We start from the raw sequence: 19,108 nt of genomic DNA on the forward strand, positions 1-19,108 counted from the left end.
TAAACTTCTGGTGGGAATGTAAAATGGTATGGCCTCTGTGGAAAGCAATTAGGTAGTTCCTCAAAAAGTTAACATTTGACCCAGAAATATATAGTCAATAGAAATGGAAGCATATGTCTACATAAACAAATTGTACACAAATGTTCAGAGGAGCATATTATTACTCATAATAGCCAAATGATTAAAACAACCCAAATGTCCATCAACTGATGAATGGGTAAACAAAATTTGGCATATCCATGCAATGGAATAGTATTTAGTCTTAAAAAGGAATGAAGTACTGATATATTTTACAACTATGGATGATCATGGATAAGGTGATGAAAATGTCCTAAAATTGATTGTGATGATGGCAGCAATACTTTTTGAATATACTAAAAACCATTAAATTCTACACTGTAAAAGGGTGACTTGTATGATATGTGAATTATATCTCAATAAAGCTGTTACAATAAAAGAGATATGAATGTTTCTAAATTTAATAGTTAATTTTTAGTTCTCGTCTTACTGGACTTCTCAAAAACAATTCAGAGTTCTTCCCCATTCATAAAATACTATCTTTGCTTGGCTTCAGGGACATTACTACTACTTTATTTTATTGCCTGCTCCTTCTATTTCATTGGATCTTCCTCATTTTACTCTTTAAATAAAGGAGCGCCCCAGGGCTCAGGCTTTAAACTTTTCTTGCTACTTATTGTCTAGGTTATTTTATCTTAATTTTTTTAAATTGAAGTATAGTTGACACACAACACTGCATTAGTTTTAGGTGATCATACATACATACATACATACATACATACATACAACATAGTGATCTGACAACTGTATATGCTATGCTATGCTCACCACAAGTGTAGCTACCATCTGTCACCATACAAGGCTATTATAACACCATTGACTATTATTCCCTATGCTGTACCTTTTATCCTCATGACTTACTCATCCCATAACTGGAAGCCTGTATCTCCCACTCCTTGTCACCCACTTTGGCCATCCCCCATCTCCTTCCCCTCTGGCAACCATCAGTTTGTTCTCTATATTTATGGATCCATTTTTGGGGCATGTGGTTTTAAATATCATTTATATGCTAATAGCTCCTGGATTTATATTTCTAGCCCAGACCTCTCCTTTGAATTTCAGACTCACAAAATTAACCATTCTCAAATTAGCTGTGTACTAAGCAATTCAAACTTAGTATATATAAGACTGAGCTTTTTAAAAAATATTATTTATTTATTTATTTATTTATTTATTTATTTATTTATTTATTTTTGAGAGAGAGAGAGAGAGAGAATGAGAGAGAGAGAGAGAGAGAGAGAGAGAGAGAGAGCACCACCTGCACGCAGGGAAGAGGTGGAGACAGAGGGAGAGAGAGAATCCCAAGTAGGCCCTGCACTGTCAGCTCAGAGCCTGATGTGGGGCTCAGTCCCTTGACCTGAGCCAAAATCAAGAGTTGAACGCTCAACCGACTGAGCTATCCAGGCACCTCAAGACTGAACTTTTGATTTTCTACTTCCATCACCTGCCCAAATCAGACCCTCCCTGTGACTTCCTTTCTCAGTAAATGGTAGCTTCATTTTTCCAGTTCTTTAGGGCAAGACTTTGAGCCATTCTTGACTTTCCTTTGTCTCTCACACCCCCTTCTAACAATTCTATCAACTTCATTTTCAAAACCAATGAGAATCAGAATCATTCTTACTAGTTCCAATGCTACTCGTCTGGTCCAAGACACCATCATCCCTCACTTGGATTATTTCAGTAATCACTTTACTTGTCTCTGTTTTGACCCTTGCCCCCTACCCCTTGCTTCTGTCTATTCTTATAGCAGCTACAGTGATCCTTTTAAAATATAATTAGACCCTGTCATATGTTTCTTTTTTCTTTTTCTTTTTCTTTTTTTAAAGTAGGCTTCATGCCCAGAGTGGAGCCCAATGTGGGGCCTGAACTCACAACCCTGAGATCAAGACCTGCGCTGAGATCAAGAGTTGCACGCTTAACTGACTAAGCCACCCAGGCACCCCTGACCTTGTCATATCTTTCTTTTCAAAATCTCCCAATGGCTTCTCATCTCACTCAAAGCAAATTCCAAATTCTTATTATGGCTCACATGGTGCTCCATGACCTGGCTTTTGATTACCCTTCTTATTACATCTCATGCTTCTTTCCATCCAATCACACTGGCTTCTTTGCACCTAGAAATGTCTAGCAGAGAGTAGAGGCACTTCAAGTAGTTGTAGAATAAATGGTTAGATGATTTGAGCAGCAGCCAGTTTGTGGTAAATTGAGGAGTAAATGTGAGGTGAGAAGTGGAAAAACATTTATAGAGTTTGGCTATGAAAAAGAGGCAAGAGACCAGGCATTTATAGGTGGAGTGGGAAGAAGCTAGAGATAGTTGTTTTTTTTTTCTTTCCTTCTTTAAGTAGAGTCTTAGTGTGTTTAAATAATGACAGATAATAGCCAGGAAAAGGGTGGGCTAAATATCTACAATATTCCAAATAAATGAGCAATTTTTGAGTGGTGGTTTGAAGCAAAGGAAGAATAGAAGTGTGTTAGTAGTTGGGCCACCTAAGCCTCCTACCTGAGCCAGGTGAACTGCTATGGAACAGAGGGATATGCTCAAGAGTGATCATTTTGAGCAAAACTTGTGTTCTGAGAAGAGAAAACAGGCATTTGGCACGATTCTTCTGCTTTTCACCATTCTTGTGCCTGCACATTTTCTTCTTTTCTCTGGTTGCTGCTACTTTGGTATTAGAAAGGAAGGTGAAAGTAAAGTGAATTTGCACTGTTTTGAGTGTCTATTATACAGATCACTCTGCTAGTGTTTGCTCTGTGTGTGTTTTTGTGTTTCAAATCTGTACATTAGTCTTGCAGGATAGGTGTTTGTATCTCCGTTTTTAAAGGAACAAAGATATGGTAGAGCATGCTGTAAACTACTCTGTGATAGATAGGATGAGACAGGAGAGAGGAAGGCCATGGAGGAAGCTAGATGAGGGTAGGGTAGGAGGAGAAAGCTCCCAAGTAGGTTGTACCAACACAGAAATATGTGAATTAAATCTTCCACCAAAAAGGGGGCTCACTCTGTGCACCCTTTCTGTCTTTTAGCCTCCTGAAATCAAGTGTTTGCTGCACACTGAAAACGGGAATGTGAGAGTATATGTTGTTGTGAATTCTCAATGAAGAAGAAGCTATTACTGTGATGTTAGAATCCATAAATTGTATATTGCTGCTTAACAAAAAATGAAAGCAAAGAGATCAATCTTATGGTGCTCAAGCATTGTATGCCCGAGAGAGTTCTAGCTTGTAATTACATGCTATGTTTCCAAGGTTGTACTTCTTTCAGTGTCAAGATGTGCTGTGCACTGAATGAACTTCACCTGGGTTTCACTGCCCCGCTGGGATCATTTAGGTAAAATTCTGTAATCTACAGCCTTACTGAAGTCAGTGGATTCTCCCTGGAGCCCAAACTGGCTTTTGACTCATGTTCCTTTAGGAACTCTCTGGTGAACATACTTGTGAATAATTCCAGTCTGTTATAATTGATGATACTAGACGATAGAAACTATTCTCTACTTAAGTGAATCAAGCCACAGTAGACACTAATTTCTTTCAGTTTTATAATTCAGTGCATTGAAGGTGAGATAGGAGTGGGTAGAAAATATAGTATTTTATTGTACACACTAGAAGTATTAGGTAGGGACGGTTATTGTGATTTGAGAAAGTCAATGGTGGAGGAATGATGTGCAGGGGTACGGACAGCTATGACAGCAGGTAATGGATGCAGTGAGGGCTCTAACCATCTCCAAGGGAAAATGTTCTGTTCCATAAAGGGTTTTTAAAAATAGTTTTATTGAAGTATGTTTTACATACAATAAACTATGTATTTAAAATATATAATTTGGTAAGTTTTATGTATGTATACATCTGTAAAACCATCACCATAATCATGAAAATAAACATATCCATCATCTGCAAAGTTTCCTCATGCCCCTTCCTCTTTTTAATGCCTGTGGAATCTGTAATGATATCTCCTCTCTCATTCCTGATATTGGTAATTAGTGTCTTGTCTCTTGCTAGTCTTTCTAGAGGTTTATCAGTCTCATTGATCTTTTCAGAGGACTGGCACTAAGTTTCCCTACTTTTCCGTTTTCAAATTTGGTGATTTCTTCAATGTTTGTTTCCTTCTTTCTACTGGTGGTAGGTTTATTTTGCTCTTCTTTTTCTAGTTTCTTGAAGTGGAAACTTAGACTATGGTTTGAGACCTTTTCTCTTTTCCAATAGAAGCATTGAATGCTATAAATTTCCCTCTAATCACTGATTTAGGTGCATCCCACAAATTTTGCTAAGTTCTAGTTTCAATTTTAATTTCCTTTGGGACTTCCACTCTGACTTTGAGTGACTTAGAAGTGTGTTAATTTCCAAGCATCTGGAGATTTTCATCTTTCTCTTACTCAGTTCTAGCTTAATTTCATTAAGTTCAGAGAACACACCTTGTATGATTTTAATTCTTTCAAATTTATTAAAGTTTGCTTTATGGTTCAACTGCTCTATCTTGGTGAATATTATATATGTACTGGAAAAGAATGTATGTTCTGCTGTTAACTGTTGGAATGTCCCATAACTACCAGTTAGATCCAGTTCGTTGATAGTGTTGTCAGTTCTTCTAGATCCTTGCTAATCTTCCACGTACTGGTCCCATTACAGGGAGAGGAGTGTTTACCTGTGGATTTGTCTATGTCTCCCTTCAGTCTTGTCAGCTCTTGCTTCATGCACTATTGCAGTTCTGTTGTCATGTGTACACACATTTAGATTGTTATGTCTGCTTGGTGAATTGAACATTTTATTATCGTGCAATGTCCCTTTTTATCCCTGGTAATTTTTTTGTTAGAAAGTCTACTTTGATGTTAATGTAACCGCTCCAGGTTTCCTTTGATTAATGTTTGAAGGGTATCTTTTTTGGGGTGGTATATCTTTTTTTATTCTTTTACTTTTAATTTGCCTATATCATTAAGTTTGAAGTGAGTTTGAGTTTCTAATCAGCTCTAAAGGCTACTCTTAATATCACGTTCTGACTTTGTGGTTCTAAGTGAGACTTTCTTGTTGATTTTTATTTAAAAATTTTTAAAAATGTTTATTTATTTTTGAGAGATAGAGACAGAGCACAAGCAGGGGGAGGAGCAGAGAGAGAGAGGGAGACACAGAACCTGAAGCAGGCTCCAGCTGTGAGCTATCAGCACACAGTCCGAAGCGGGGCCCAAACCCATGAACCTCAAGATCATGACCTGAGTCGAAATTGGACACTTAACCAACTGAGCCACCGGGGCACCCCTAACTTTTCACTTTTTAATGAACTTTTGGTTTGTTTCCAGGTGTTAACTATTGCTAACAAAATCGATATGAACATTCTTGTGAAAGTCTTTGTGTGGATATGTGTTTTCACTTCTCTTAGGTAAATGCCTACAAGTAGGATTGCTGGGCTATATGGTAAACATGTTTAACTTTCTAAGAGAATATCAAACTGTTTTCCAAAATAAATGTTATCACTTACATGCCATTAGCGACATACAAGTATTGAACTTGCTGCACATAAGTTACTCATAGTTAGTACTGGCAGGCAGTCTTTTTAAATGTGGGTAGTAAATCTTATGGTTTGATTTCCATTTCCCTGATGACTGGACATTGAGCATCCTTTCATGTGCTTATGAGTCATTTCTAGCTCTTCTATTGAGAAATACTTCTTCAAATCTTTTGCCCATTTTCTTATTTGGGTTGTCTTGAGTTACAGAAGTTTCATTATTCTATTTTCTATTCTAGTAATATTCTAGTAATGAATCACCTGTCAGATAGATGTATTTTCAATATTTTCTGTAGTCTGTGGTTTGCCTTTTTATTTCTTTAATGCTTTCTTTCAACGGGGAGAAGTTTTGGAGCACCTGGGTGGTTCAGTCGGTTGAGCGTCTGGCTTCGGCTCAGGTCATGATCTCACAGCTCAATAGTTCGAGCCCCACGTCATGCTCTGTGCTGACAGCTCAGAGCCTGGAGCCTGCTTTGGATTCTGTGCCTCCCTCTCTCTCTGCCCCAAGCCACTCGCATTCTGTCTCTGTCTCTCTCAAAAATAAACATTAAAAAAAATTTAATGGGGAGAAGTTTTAAATTCTGGTGAAGTCAATTTATAATTTTTTTTATGGTTTGTGCTTTTTGTGTCATAAGAATTCTTTGCTTATCCCAAGATTGCAAAGATTTTCTCCAAAGTTTTCTCCTTGAAGTTTCAGCTCTTACATTTAGGTATATAAGACATTCTGAGTTAAGTTTTGTGTGTGGAGTGAGAAAAAGGTCAAGCGTTTTGTTTTGCTTTCATAAGGATATCCAGTTGTGCCAGCACCATTTGTTGATAAGAGTATTCTTTTCCCATTCAATCACCTTGCAAACTTTGGGGAAAGTCAATTGATCAAATCAAATATCCACCAATGCATAAATATATTTCTGGATTCTTCCTCACTTTCTTGATTATTATAGCTTTATAGTAAGTCTTAAAATCAGGCTGTGTAAGAAGACCTCCACTTTGTCCTTCTTCTAAGCTATTTTGACTATCTTAGGTCTTTTGGATTTAAAATCAGCTTTTCAGTTTCAAAAATCCTTCTGAAACTGTGATAGAGATTGCGTTGAATCTATAGATTGAGGTTCTGTTTTCCAATGCATGAACATAGATATCTCTTCACTACTTAGGTCTTTTAAATTTTTGTTCAGCCATATGGAAACAAATTTGACAATAAATTTCATATTAAAATAATAATAAATAAATAAATAAATAAATAAATAAATAAATAAATAAAATTTAAAAAGAATGCATAAAGAAAGAAAAAAAATTTGGTGAGCAATGTTTGAGTTTTCATTGTATCTTGTATATACTGTTAAATGTATCCTTTCATTCTGCATATTATTATAAATGATGCTAATATTCATTTTCTAATTATTTGTTGATGGTACATAAAAATATAATAGGTTTTTGTATATTGACCTTGTATCATATGACCTTATTTATATCACTGATTAGTCCTATAAGTCTTTTTGTACACTTCTTAGGATTTCCTTCAGACACAAATACGTCCCTGTGAATGAAGAAAGTTTTTCTTCTTTCTTTTCAACTTTTGAGCCTTTCTTTTTCTGACTTTATTGCACAAGATAGGCCCTCCAGAAAAGTGGAGAAGTGGTGAAAGTAAATGTCCCACTTTATTGCCAGTCTTAGCGTGAAAGCATCTGGTAGCTTCACCATTAGGTATGTTTTATTTTAGGGTTTTTTCAGTTTTAGTTGTTGGTTTTGGGGTTTTTTTTTGGTACATGCCATTTATCAGGTCTTTGCCTTTTAATTACTTTGCCTTTGAATTACTTTGAATTACTCCTCGATTAAGAAAGTGGCTTTATTGGTATTTATACCTTAAAAGTGTGTTATATTTTGCTATGACTTTTAAATGATTTTTTTCTTTTTCATTTATTGAAATGAATATATCTTTATTGAGATATAATTCCAACACCATATAACTCATCCATTTTTTTTAAGTACCCTCCATTTCAGGGCTTGAACTCACGACCCTGAGATCAAGACCTAAGCTGAGGTCAGATGCTTCACCAACTGAGCCACCTAAGTGCCCCTAATTTGTCTATTTAAAGTGAATGATTAAATGGTTTTTGGTATTTTCTCAGAGTTGTGCAATCAACACCACAATTAATTTTAGATCATTTCAGTCACTGCACCTTTACCCCCAACACTTCCAGCCTTGGGTACACAATAATCTACTTTCTATCTGTATAGATTTGACAATTCTGAACATTTCATATAAATGGAATCATGTAATGTGTGGTCTTTTGAAGCTGGCTTCTTTCACTTAGACTAAAATTTTTTTTTCAAGTTTATTTATTTATTTTGAGAGAGAGAAAGTGCAAGTTGGGGAGGGGCAGAGAGAGAGGGAGAGAGAGAATCCCAAGCAGGCTCTGCACTGATGGTGTGGCTTGAACACATGAACTGTGAGATCATGACCTGAGACAAAGTCCCACACTTAATTGACTGAATCACCCAAGTACCCCTAGGCTAATGTTTTTAAAATTTATCCAAGGTATAGCATGTATTAGTACTTCATTTCTTTGTATTGCCAAGTAATATTCCATTATACAACCAGACCACATTTTACTTAACCATTCATCAGTTGTTGCTGTTGTTGCCACTTTTTTTTTTCCTCTTATGAATAATGCTGCTATAGCATTTGTGCACAACTTATCACGCGAACATAGGTCTTCATTTCTCTTAGGTATATATTAGGAGTAAAATTGCTGGGCCATGTGGTAACTCTATGTTTGATCTTTGGAGGAACTACCAGACTGCTTACAGGCTGTACCACTGTACATTCCTAGTGGTAGTGTACGGGGGCTCCAATTTCTCCACATTTTTACCATCTTTGTTATTATCTTTAGGGTTATAGCTATCCTATTGGGTATGAGGTGGCATCTCATTGTGGTTTTGCTTTGCATTTCCCTAATAGCTGGTGTACATTTGTACGTCTTTGGAGAAATTCAATTTTTTGCCCTTCTTTACCTAGGTTGTCTTTTTATTACTGAGTTACAAGAGTTCTTTATATACTTTACAAATTTCCTCCCATTTTGTGAATTGTCTTTTCATTTTCTTGATGGTATCTTTTGAAGGACAAGAGTTTTAATTTATTTTTTAATTTTTTTGAAGCACAAAAGTCTTTAATTTTTATAATGCTTGATTTATTTTTTCTTTTTTTTTCTATGCTTTCAGTATCATATCTAAGAAACCATTGCCTAATTCAAGATTATGAAGACTTACTCCTATGTTTTCCTCTAAGAGTTTTATAATTATAGCTATTACACTTGTGTCTTTGATTCGTTTGGGGTTAGTTTTTGTACATGGTGTGAAGTAGGCTATCCAATTTATTCTTTTGTGTGTGAATATTCATGGTCCCAGCATCATTTGTTTAAAAAGTATACACTTTCCTTCATTGAATTGTCTCAGCACTGTAGTCAAAAATCAATTCATTGTAAATGTGAAAGTGTATTTATTGACTTTCAGTGTGAGTCATTACATCAAAACCACACAGTCTTGACTACTTAGCTTTCTAATAAGTTTTGAAATAGGGAAGTAGGAGCTCTTCAAATTTGTTCTTGTTTTTTGAGATTTTTTTTGGCTATTTTGGGTCCCTTAAATTTCCATATGAATCAGCTTGAAATGTCTACAAAGAAATCAGCTGGAATGCTTGTAAATACACTGCATCTATAGACCAATTTGTGAATATTGCTATCTTAACCATATTAAGTCTTCCAATCCATGTATGTAGGTTGTTTTCCCATTTATTTAAACCATCTTAATTTTTTCAACATTTTATAGTTTTTAAAAAAATTTTTAACGTTTATTTATTTCTAAGAGAGAGAGAGAGAGAGAGAGAGAGATAGCATGTGAGCGGGGAGGTGCAGAGAGAGAGGGAGACACAGAATCTGAAGCAGGCTCGAGGCTCTGAGCTGTCAGCACAGAGCCTGAGCTCAAACTCAGGAGTCACAAGATCATGATCTAAGCTGAAGTTGGGTGCTTAGCTGACTGAGCCACCCAGGGGCCCCTCAACGTTTTATAGTTTTTGAAATATATTTTAAAGCATAAGTTTTGCGTTTATTTTATTAAAATTTATTCCTCAGTATTTTATTTCTTTGGAGTTGTTTTCTTAGTTTCATTTTTAGATTGATTATTGGAAATGTATATACCTGCAGTTGATTTTTGTATATCAATCTTATATCCTGCCATCCTGCTGAACTCATTTACTAGTTTTAATCTTTTTTAGTAAGTTCTTTAGAATTTCTACATAAAAATCATTGCATCTGCTAACAGAAAGCATTTTACTTCTTCCTTCCCAATCTGGATGCCTTTTATTTCTTTATCTTGACTAACTGCCCTGGCTAGAATCTCCAGTATAATATTGAATAGAGGTAGCAAGAGGAGACATCTTTGTCTTATTCCTGATCTGAGGGGGAAAGCAGTCTTTTACCATTATGCTAGCTGTACATTTTTTAGATATGCCCTTTATTAGATTAAGGAAGTGCCCTTCTATTTCTTGTTGAGTTTTTTTTTTAATCGTGAAAGTTTAAATTTTGTCAAATGCTTTTTCTGCATCTATTGAGATGATCATGTGGTTTTTGTCCTTTGTTTTGTTGATATGTATTACATTCATTGATTTTCAGATGTTAAACCAACTTTACATTTCTGGGATAAATTTCACTTGATAATGGTGCATAATTCTTTTTATATGTTTCTGGTTTCAGTTTGCTAGTATTTTGTAGAATTTTGTATCTGTTTTCACAGAAGCTATCGGTCAATTTTCTTTTCTAGTGATGTCTTCTGGTTTTGGTGTCAGCGGAATACTGGTATAATAGAATGATTTGAAAGTGTTTCATCCTCTTCTATTTTTTTGAAGAGTCTGTGAAGAGTTGGTAGTAATTCTTATTTCAGTGTTTGGTAGAATTCACTAGTGAAGATATCTAGGCCTGAAAATTTTATTTTGGTAGTTTTCTAATTATGCCTCTATCTTTTTACTTGTTATAGGTCTATTTGAGTTTTCTATTTCTTTTTTAATTCAATTTCAATAGTCAATTTTTCCGTGTCTCTTTTAGGCATTTGTCTCTTCTACTTATTTAATTCATTAGCATACAGTTATTCATAGTATTCCTTATAATCTTTTTAAAATTCACACCTAGATGTTTAATCATACATTACAATTTTATTTTTGTGTGCACATTTGTTTAACAGTCACTGAATTTCCAGGCCAGTTTCAGGTAACTGAAGAGACTTTCTAATTAGTTTATATTGTCTAGATCCAAGGTATGCTACAAACACAGTCGGAGCAAATGGGAAGTAACATCTTTCTAAAGACAGGCTTAGAAATTCTAGTCCAGTAAGTTAAGATGCTTCCTTTCTCTGGTAGCAGGGCTGGTTCATATCTAACTGCTCTGCAATCATTCATAGGTATCACCAAGAAAACAGGATATAAGACCTGTGTTATGGTACAGGTTTCACAAGTCAAATCATCTGTATTCAAAGGTAAATTTACAAAACCTTTGTAAGATGCATGTGCTGTAATAAATGGGATCACTGCGATTGGTAAGCCAGCAGCTATATGAGCCTGTGTCACATTTAAGATGTGTTGATAAAGACTATTTGCTCTTATACCACAGAAAGCAGCATTAAGTCCAATATATGTTGATCCATGTTCAAAGAGATTCCTTTCTGCTTCTGGGAGTTCATTAATTTTTCTGGTTATGGTACTGAAAATTAAATTTCCTTGATAATATCATCTGGTTCACGATTATCCATCTTGAGCCTTATGCTCTCTGCACAGCAGTTGGTGCCTCCACCAGTCCTCCTCTGACAGGGGGCTGAGTGAATGGGGGCTCACTCCAACCTTTGCTCAACTAGCCTGAGTGCAGCCATCTTTGGCTGACAAGTGACTCTTCCTTATAATCTTTTAAAATTTCTATAAGTTAGTAGTATTGTGCCCCCTTTCATTTTTGATTATTTCAATCTGAGTCTTTTTCTTTTTGTGTGGTCAGACTAGCTAAATATTTGTCAATTTTCTTTTCTTTTCAAAGAGCCAAATTGATCCTTTAAATTTTTCTGTGCTGTTTTTCAATTTTCCATTTTATTTATCTATGCTCTAATCTCTGTTATTTCTTTCCTTTTGTCTGCTTCAGGTTCATTTTGCTTTCTTTTCCATAGTGTTTCTAGGTGGAAGTTTAGGTTATCAATGTAAGATATTTCTTCTTTTTAAATTTGGTGTTTACATTTATAACTCTCCCTCTAAGTACTATTTTAGCTGCATTACATAATTTTTGGCAAATTGTAGCTTCATTTTGATTCCTCTCAAAGTATTTTTATATCTTCCTTGTTATTTCTATTTTGATACATTAGTTATTTAGGAATATATTATTTAATTCCACATATTTGTGAGTCCCCAATTTCTTTCTGTTATTGATTTTCCTCTTTCACCCCATTATGGCTGTAGAATATACTTTATATAATTTAAATTTTTAAAAATTTACTGATACTTGTTTTATAGTCTAGCAATGATCTATCCTGGTGAATGTGCACTGGAGAATAATATGTATTTTGCTGTTGTTTGGGTGGCCTATAAAGGTCTTTTAAGTATAGTTGGTTTATAAATGTTGAAGTCTCTGTTTCCTTGTTTATCTTCTTTCTAGTTATTCTATTATCGACAGTGGAGTACTAAAGCCTCTATTACTGTTGAATTGTCTATTTCTCTCTTTAATTCTGTCAGTTTTTGCATTTTGGTGGCTCTGTTGGTAGGTGCATATATGTTTATATAATTGTATTATAAAAACATGATTTTTTGAAGTTTATTTATGTATTTATGTATGTATGTATTTATTTATTTAATATAATTTATTGTCAAGTTAGCTAACACACAGTGAATACAGTGTGCTCTTGGTTTTGGAGGTAGGTTCCCGTGATTCATTGCTTACATACAACACCCAGTGCTCATCCCAACAAATGCCCTCCTTCTCAAAACATGATTTTTTATAAACATGTTTATAATTGTATTATAAACATATAGGTTTATAATTGTAGTATAAACAACAGCATATTATAAACATATGTTTATATAATTATATAATAAAAGCACGATTTTTTACAAACATGTTTATAATTGTATTATAAAAACATAATTTTTTATAAACTTACGCTTATAATACAATTATAAACATAAATGTTTACCTGTATTATAGGCATATATTTTTATATAATTGTATTATAAACATATATATGCATTTACCAACAGAGCCACCAAAATGCAAAACTGACAGAATATATATATATTTTTTCTTTTAGTCTTTTTTTTCAGCCTGACAGTCTTGGCTATTTGATTGATTGATTAGTACACTCACATTTAATTTATTATGGATATAGTTGAACTTACATATGCTATTTTACATTTTGTTTTTGATATGTCTCATCTTTTTTGTTCCTTTTTTCTTCCTGTACTACTTTCTTTGTTTTACGTAAATATTTTCTAGTGGAACATTTTACTTCTTTTAACAATATTTTTCACTGTTTTTTGTTATTTTCTTAATTATTTTTTTAGTGGTTTCTCTAGGGTTTACTAAATACATCTTAACATATTAGAACCTACTTTAGACTTACACTAGCTTAATTCCAGTGAGATATAGATATTACTGCTATATAGCATCTATCATACTTTGAGTTCTTTGAATTTCTTCAGTGTGTAGATTTTTATTTTATTTATCTTTTTAACATTTATTCATTTTTGAGAGACAGTGTGAGTGGGGGAGGGGCAGAGAGAGAGAGAGGGAGAAACAGAATCCAAAGAAGGCTCTAGGCTCTGAGCTGTCAGCACAGAGCCCTACGCGGTGTTCAAACCCATGGACTGGGAGACCATGACCTGAGCTGAAGTCAGACGCTTAACTGACTGAGCCACCCAGGTTCCCCAAGTGTGTAGATTTTTAAAAATAAAATTTGGGATGTTTTCAAGTCATCATTTTGTCTAATTTTTTTCCTGCTCCTTTCCCCTCTCCTTCTGGTACTTCTGTTACATGTATGTTGGTGTACTTAATGGTATCCCACAAGAAAGGGAACTCTCTTTCCCTTTGGAAAGAGAATGCAAACTGGTGCAGCCACTGTGGAAAAATAGTGTGGGGGTTCTTCTGGAATGGTTATCTGAGGCACTCCAGGTACCTGTTCCCCAGTGAAACAACCATAACTGGTAAATAGTAATTGTCCTGAGGGAATATATCAAATGAAGAAACATTTATTCAAAAAAATTTATTAAATATCTGTAAGAACAGCCAGACTCTGTGGCACTTGAGCCATGGCCTTTTACCTCCCCAGGACATTTTGTAGAACAACAGAGCAATCATCTAGCAATTAGTGAAGCCCAATATTTATGTATAATACCAAATGAAGCAGACAGCTTAACAAAGAAGCTATGATGACAATGTCACATCAAATAAAGAATATGTATAAAGGTATAGAAATTATTTTTCAAAACAAATGGAAATTTTACAGTACAAAAGTACAATAAAATTCTCTCTAAAGCCAAGCTTTAGCTAGCTGCATCCCACAAACTTTGAAAAATATTTTCTCTTTTTCTCTTCTCATTTCTTTTTTGACTCATGGTTTAATTTCCAGATATTTTGTAATTTGCAGATACCTTTCAGTTATTGATTTCTAGTCAAGTTGCATTTTGTCAGAGAAGTCCTCCATGTGATTTCCATCCTGTTGAATTTATTGAGACTAGTTTTATGGCCCAATATATGGTAAATGTTCCACTGGCACTGATTATACTGTAAAGTCTGCCATTGCTGGGTGAAGTGTTCTATAAAAGTCAATTAGATTCAGTTATTTGACAGAATTATTCAAGTTGTCTATATTCCTATTTACTTTTCTGTCTACTATTTCTTTTAATTGTGGAGAGAGGTGCTGAAATATCCAACTCTAATTGTGGATTTGTCTTTTTCTCCTTTCAATTTTGTCAGTTTTTCCTTCATGTAATTTGAAGCAATTGGGTGTATTCCCATTTAGGAATGTCATTTCTTCTTAGTGACTTGACATTTTATTATAAAACATCTTTCTTTATCTCTGGGAGTATTCCTTGTTCTAAAGTCTACTTTGTCTAATATGAAGATAGTCATTCCACTTTTCTTATGTTTCATGTTTACATGGTATATCTTTTTCCATCCTTTTACTTATATTTTTCCTCTGTCTGTACATTCACAGTGAATTTCTTGTGGACAGAATGTAGTTAGACTTTATTATCCAGTTGGACAATCTCTGACTTTTTACTTATTTTTTTAATGTTTACTTATTTTTGAGAGAGAGAGAGAGAGACAGAGTGTGAGTAGGGGAGGGGCACAGACAGAGGGAGACACAGAATCTGAAGCAGGCTCCAGGCTCTGAGCTGTCAGCACAGAGCCCAACACCGGGCTCGAACCCGCGAGTGGTTAGATCAAGACCTGAGCTGAAGTCAGATGCTTAACTGACTGAGCCACTCAGGGGCCCCTCTGACGTTTAATGGGAAAATTTAGTCCATCTTCATTAAGTGTAATTATTGATATGGTTAGGTTTAAATCTACTGTTTTGCTATTTGTTTTCTACTTGCCCCATATACTTTCTTTTTTCTTCTTTTCCTATCTGTTGGATTAATTGAATATTTTTTAGTATTCCATTTTACGTCCTCCATTAACTAATTTATTATATTACTTCATTTTACTTTTTAATTGTTGATATAAGGTTTATGGCATGCATCTTAAATTATTAGTGTACCTTTAAATAGTGGTGTGCCACTTCTGCAATAATGTAAGAATTTTCATCAATGTGTAGTTGACCCTTGAAGAACACTGGGGTAGGGGCACTGATCCAACCCCTCTCATAGTGCAGTCAAAAATCCACATAAAACTTTTGAGTCCCAAAACTTAACTACTAATTAATAGCCTACTGTTGACAGGAAGACTAACACATATTTTGTATGTTATAGTATTATATACTGTATTCACACAATAAAGTAAGCTAGAGAAAAGAAAATATTATTAAGAAAAACATAAGAAAAATGCATTTACAGTACTGTATTGTATTTATCAAAAATAAGTCCATGTGTAAGTGTACCTGTGTAGTTCAAACCCATGTTGTTAAAGGGTCAACTGTACTTCCACGGTCCTTCTCTTTGGTCAGAATTTGAACAGCTTGCAGATCTCTGTGAGCTCTGGGGATTGTTCATCTTAGAGCTCCTTCACTAATGTTCTCTGCCTGGCCTCCTAGAGTCTTACTCTGTGTATTAACCAAGGATGCAAGGGGGATCCTCTTCAGATTTCTAGCTCTTGCTCTGCCTAGCTTACTCGTTTCTGGTACTCTGCCCTGAAGATTACAGCTGCCTCAGCCTCCCTAACTCTGATCACTGTTTCCTCAATTCAACAAAGTTGCCATATTCTCCTAGAATTACCCTTCCCTGCATCACAATCCAAAAAGTAGCTCCTGAAAGAAAACTGGGACCATCACAAGCCTCACTTTATTTGTATCGCTTCTCTCAGGGGTTATAGTTCTGCTTCCTCTGTTATTCACTGTCTGAAAACAATTGTTTTATGTATCTTCTCTGGTGTCCTGTTGTTTGTTACAGTAGAACAAATCCAGTACCAGTTACTGCTTCAGGTCAGAAGCATTTGTTTACTCTTTGGTTATATTTGTATTTCTTATAACTTTATTTTTGCATTTGCCTATATGATCTATTTTTTATTTATTGTTACCATATATAACATGGAAATACATGTTCATTCCTTTCTACTACTTAGTAATTGCTTTCTCAGAGGGTAAAATATGCTTGCAGATATACTGCTTGAAGAACTTTTAGGCTAAATATGAGGTTTTTTCAGACAAGTGATACAAGGCCTATTATTTATTCAAGCTAATAGCTATTCAAGCTAGTTTTCACCACACTTTTATTATTAATTAGTATTTAGTGTATGTAATTTTATTCATTGGCTCTTAAATAGAATAAAAATGTGACTTTAAACAACAGAAACATCACAATCTCAGAGTGACTTAGGTATTGGACAGGAGGTTTTTCAGTCCCATTTCTTGTTGGGTGAAAGAACTACATTCATGCCACTTTTGTGCAAGTAGTGAGCTGAGCCTTTCTTAAGAATTTACAGTAAAAAAGATAACATAACTCAAGTATGCTCTCTTCATAACTAGGAAATTCCAATATGTATTAGCCTAAACTTGTCTTATAATGGAAGTTTATCTTCTTTTTTCCTATCCTTACTGGAAGCTAAGATTAGATAGATTTCATTTGCCCAAGTTTCAAATTACTGATAAAGCAATGGTATTTTTTATACAGCAGTGGGAAGCACCAAATATCTATTTGGGGACTTTATATTTTTTAAAAACATTTCTCAGTTACTTCTGGTAACAATAAGATCCTATTCTTATTGATAAAGTTCAGTTTATATAATACTCTCTGAGTAGTTGACTCATAGTGACTCCCTATTTTTTCTTACCTCAGTGAATTCCAGTATCTGTGAAATTAAAAATAACTATGATTTTGCTAAGAAGAGGTAGAGATTACTATACAAATACCAAAATATATTATAAAATCAGTATAATTAAAACAGTGTGTTATTGAGGCAGGAATGGATTGATAGATGAATGGAAGAGAATAGAGTCTAGAAATAGACTCTTAAATATATAAGAATTTAGTATATGTTAAAATTAACATTTCAAATCAATGAGGGAAGAAAGGAATTGTTTAATAATTGGTGCTAAGATAATGGGATAACCATGTGGGGAAATATCGTATTCTTATTTCATAATACATACAAAAATAAAGTCCAAAAGGATTAGAGTTAAACATAAAGATAAATCACTGAGGAGGTACCAGGGTGACTCAGTAGGTTAAGTGTCTGACTCTTGATTTTGGCTCAGATCATGATCTCAGAATTCATGAGATTGAATCCTGCATTGGGCTCACCCTGACAGTGTGAAGCTTGCTTGGGATTCTCTTTTCCTCTCTGCCCCTTCCCAGATTGTGCGCTCTCTCTCTCAAAGTAAATAAATAAACATTAAAAAAGTTAAGTCACTGAGGAGAAGATATTCACAATTTTAAAGGAGAGGAAACCAAACCCAGAAACCTGAAAGAAAAATATTAGCTCATATACATGGGTATGAATGTATAAGCCTGTGTATGTGCGGGTATGTGTGTGTGTATGTCTGAATGAGCTTATGCATAAAAATGTCTGGAAAGATCTATACCAAGCTCTTAACAGTGGTTATTTTTAAGGGGAAGGGTCAGAAAGGACTTTTACTTCCTTTTTTCATGTCTGTTTATGTCATTACTATTTTGTTACAATTAGTATCTGTAACAACTATAATCAGGAAAATTTTTTTTAAGTTTATTTATTTATTTTGAGAGAGAGAGAGAACACCAGCAGGGGAAGGGCAGAGAGAGAAGGAAAAAGAGAATCCCAAGCAGGCTCCAGGCTGTCAGCACAGTGCCTGTCATGGAGGCTCGAACTCACAAACCACGAGATCATGACCTGAGCCAAAATCAAGAGTGGGACACTTAACCGACTGAGCCACCCAGGTGCTCCAGGAAATTCTTTCAGTTTTTTTTTAAAGTTTATTCCTTTTGAGAAGGAGAGAGAGATAGTATAAATGACAGGGAGTGAGAGAACCAAGCAGGTTCCAAGCTGATAGCTTGGAGCCTGATGCAGGGTCAGAACCCATGAATCTTCAGATCATGACCTGAGCCAAAACTAACAGCCAGATGCTTAACTGACTGAGCCACCCAATTGCCCCAGAAATTTTTTCATTTTGAAGAATGAGCGCATAATGAATGGATATTGCCTATGCACACATGATGAAATAAAAGCTACCATTTATTGAATGTCAATTATGTGCTAGCTAGCCCCTTTTATGACTGATTTAGGGCCCAACACAACCCCATGAGATAGGTTCTACTTTTAACCTCCTTTATAGCTATTGAAGCAGGAAAAGATTGATAGATTGATGTTAAGACAATTGGAGGAAAGACCTCTTTAGAGAGGTCACACAGCTAGTAAGTGGCAGGATCAGGATTCAAACTCAGACAGTCTGGCTGGCCTTAGAGCTAAGATCTTGATTAGAACACTCTACTAGCAAAAAAGAAAAAAAAATAGGAAAAAAAAATAGGATACTCTATTAGCTTTCAGAACAACCATTACCTGAACACAGGAATAATATCCCTTTTTTAATAGATTTATGGTCACTATGTTTAGACATGATGGAGGCCCAACTATGAATATAGACTGAAATATGAATATGTTTTCATCAACACTAGAAAAAGATGTCTGAAAGAGGGTATAAAGACATCCCTGGAAATATCCTAGAGTGGAATCATTTATGTCCTACCCAGGAGAATGAAGGTCTGTGGTGAATTGTAATCATCATTTTGCAGATAGTTCTTGGCTGCACAGAGCTTTTATGCATTGAATGTCTCTTCTTATTTCTTCAACACCTGAGATATGTGAATCTGACATACAAAGTCTTCTC

General features: G+C 34.9%; 1 protein-coding gene and 1 pseudogene across 2 annotated transcripts in view; one reads left to right on the forward strand and one right to left on the reverse strand.

Annotated features, from left to right (window-relative positions):
* The window catches only part of CCNY (cyclin Y), a 310,791-nt gene that overhangs the window by 36,593 nt on the left and 255,090 nt on the right, over positions 1-19,108 (forward strand). The gene's annotated exons all lie outside the window — the stretch shown is intronic.
* LOC128316322 (transmembrane protein 126A-like) lies at positions 1,226-17,616 on the reverse strand (annotated as a pseudogene).

The sequence above is a fragment of the Acinonyx jubatus genome, chromosome B4 (assembly GCF_027475565.1).
Source record: "Acinonyx jubatus isolate Ajub_Pintada_27869175 chromosome B4, VMU_Ajub_asm_v1.0, whole genome shotgun sequence".
In the NCBI taxonomy this organism is placed as follows: domain Eukaryota; kingdom Metazoa; phylum Chordata; class Mammalia; order Carnivora; family Felidae; genus Acinonyx; species Acinonyx jubatus.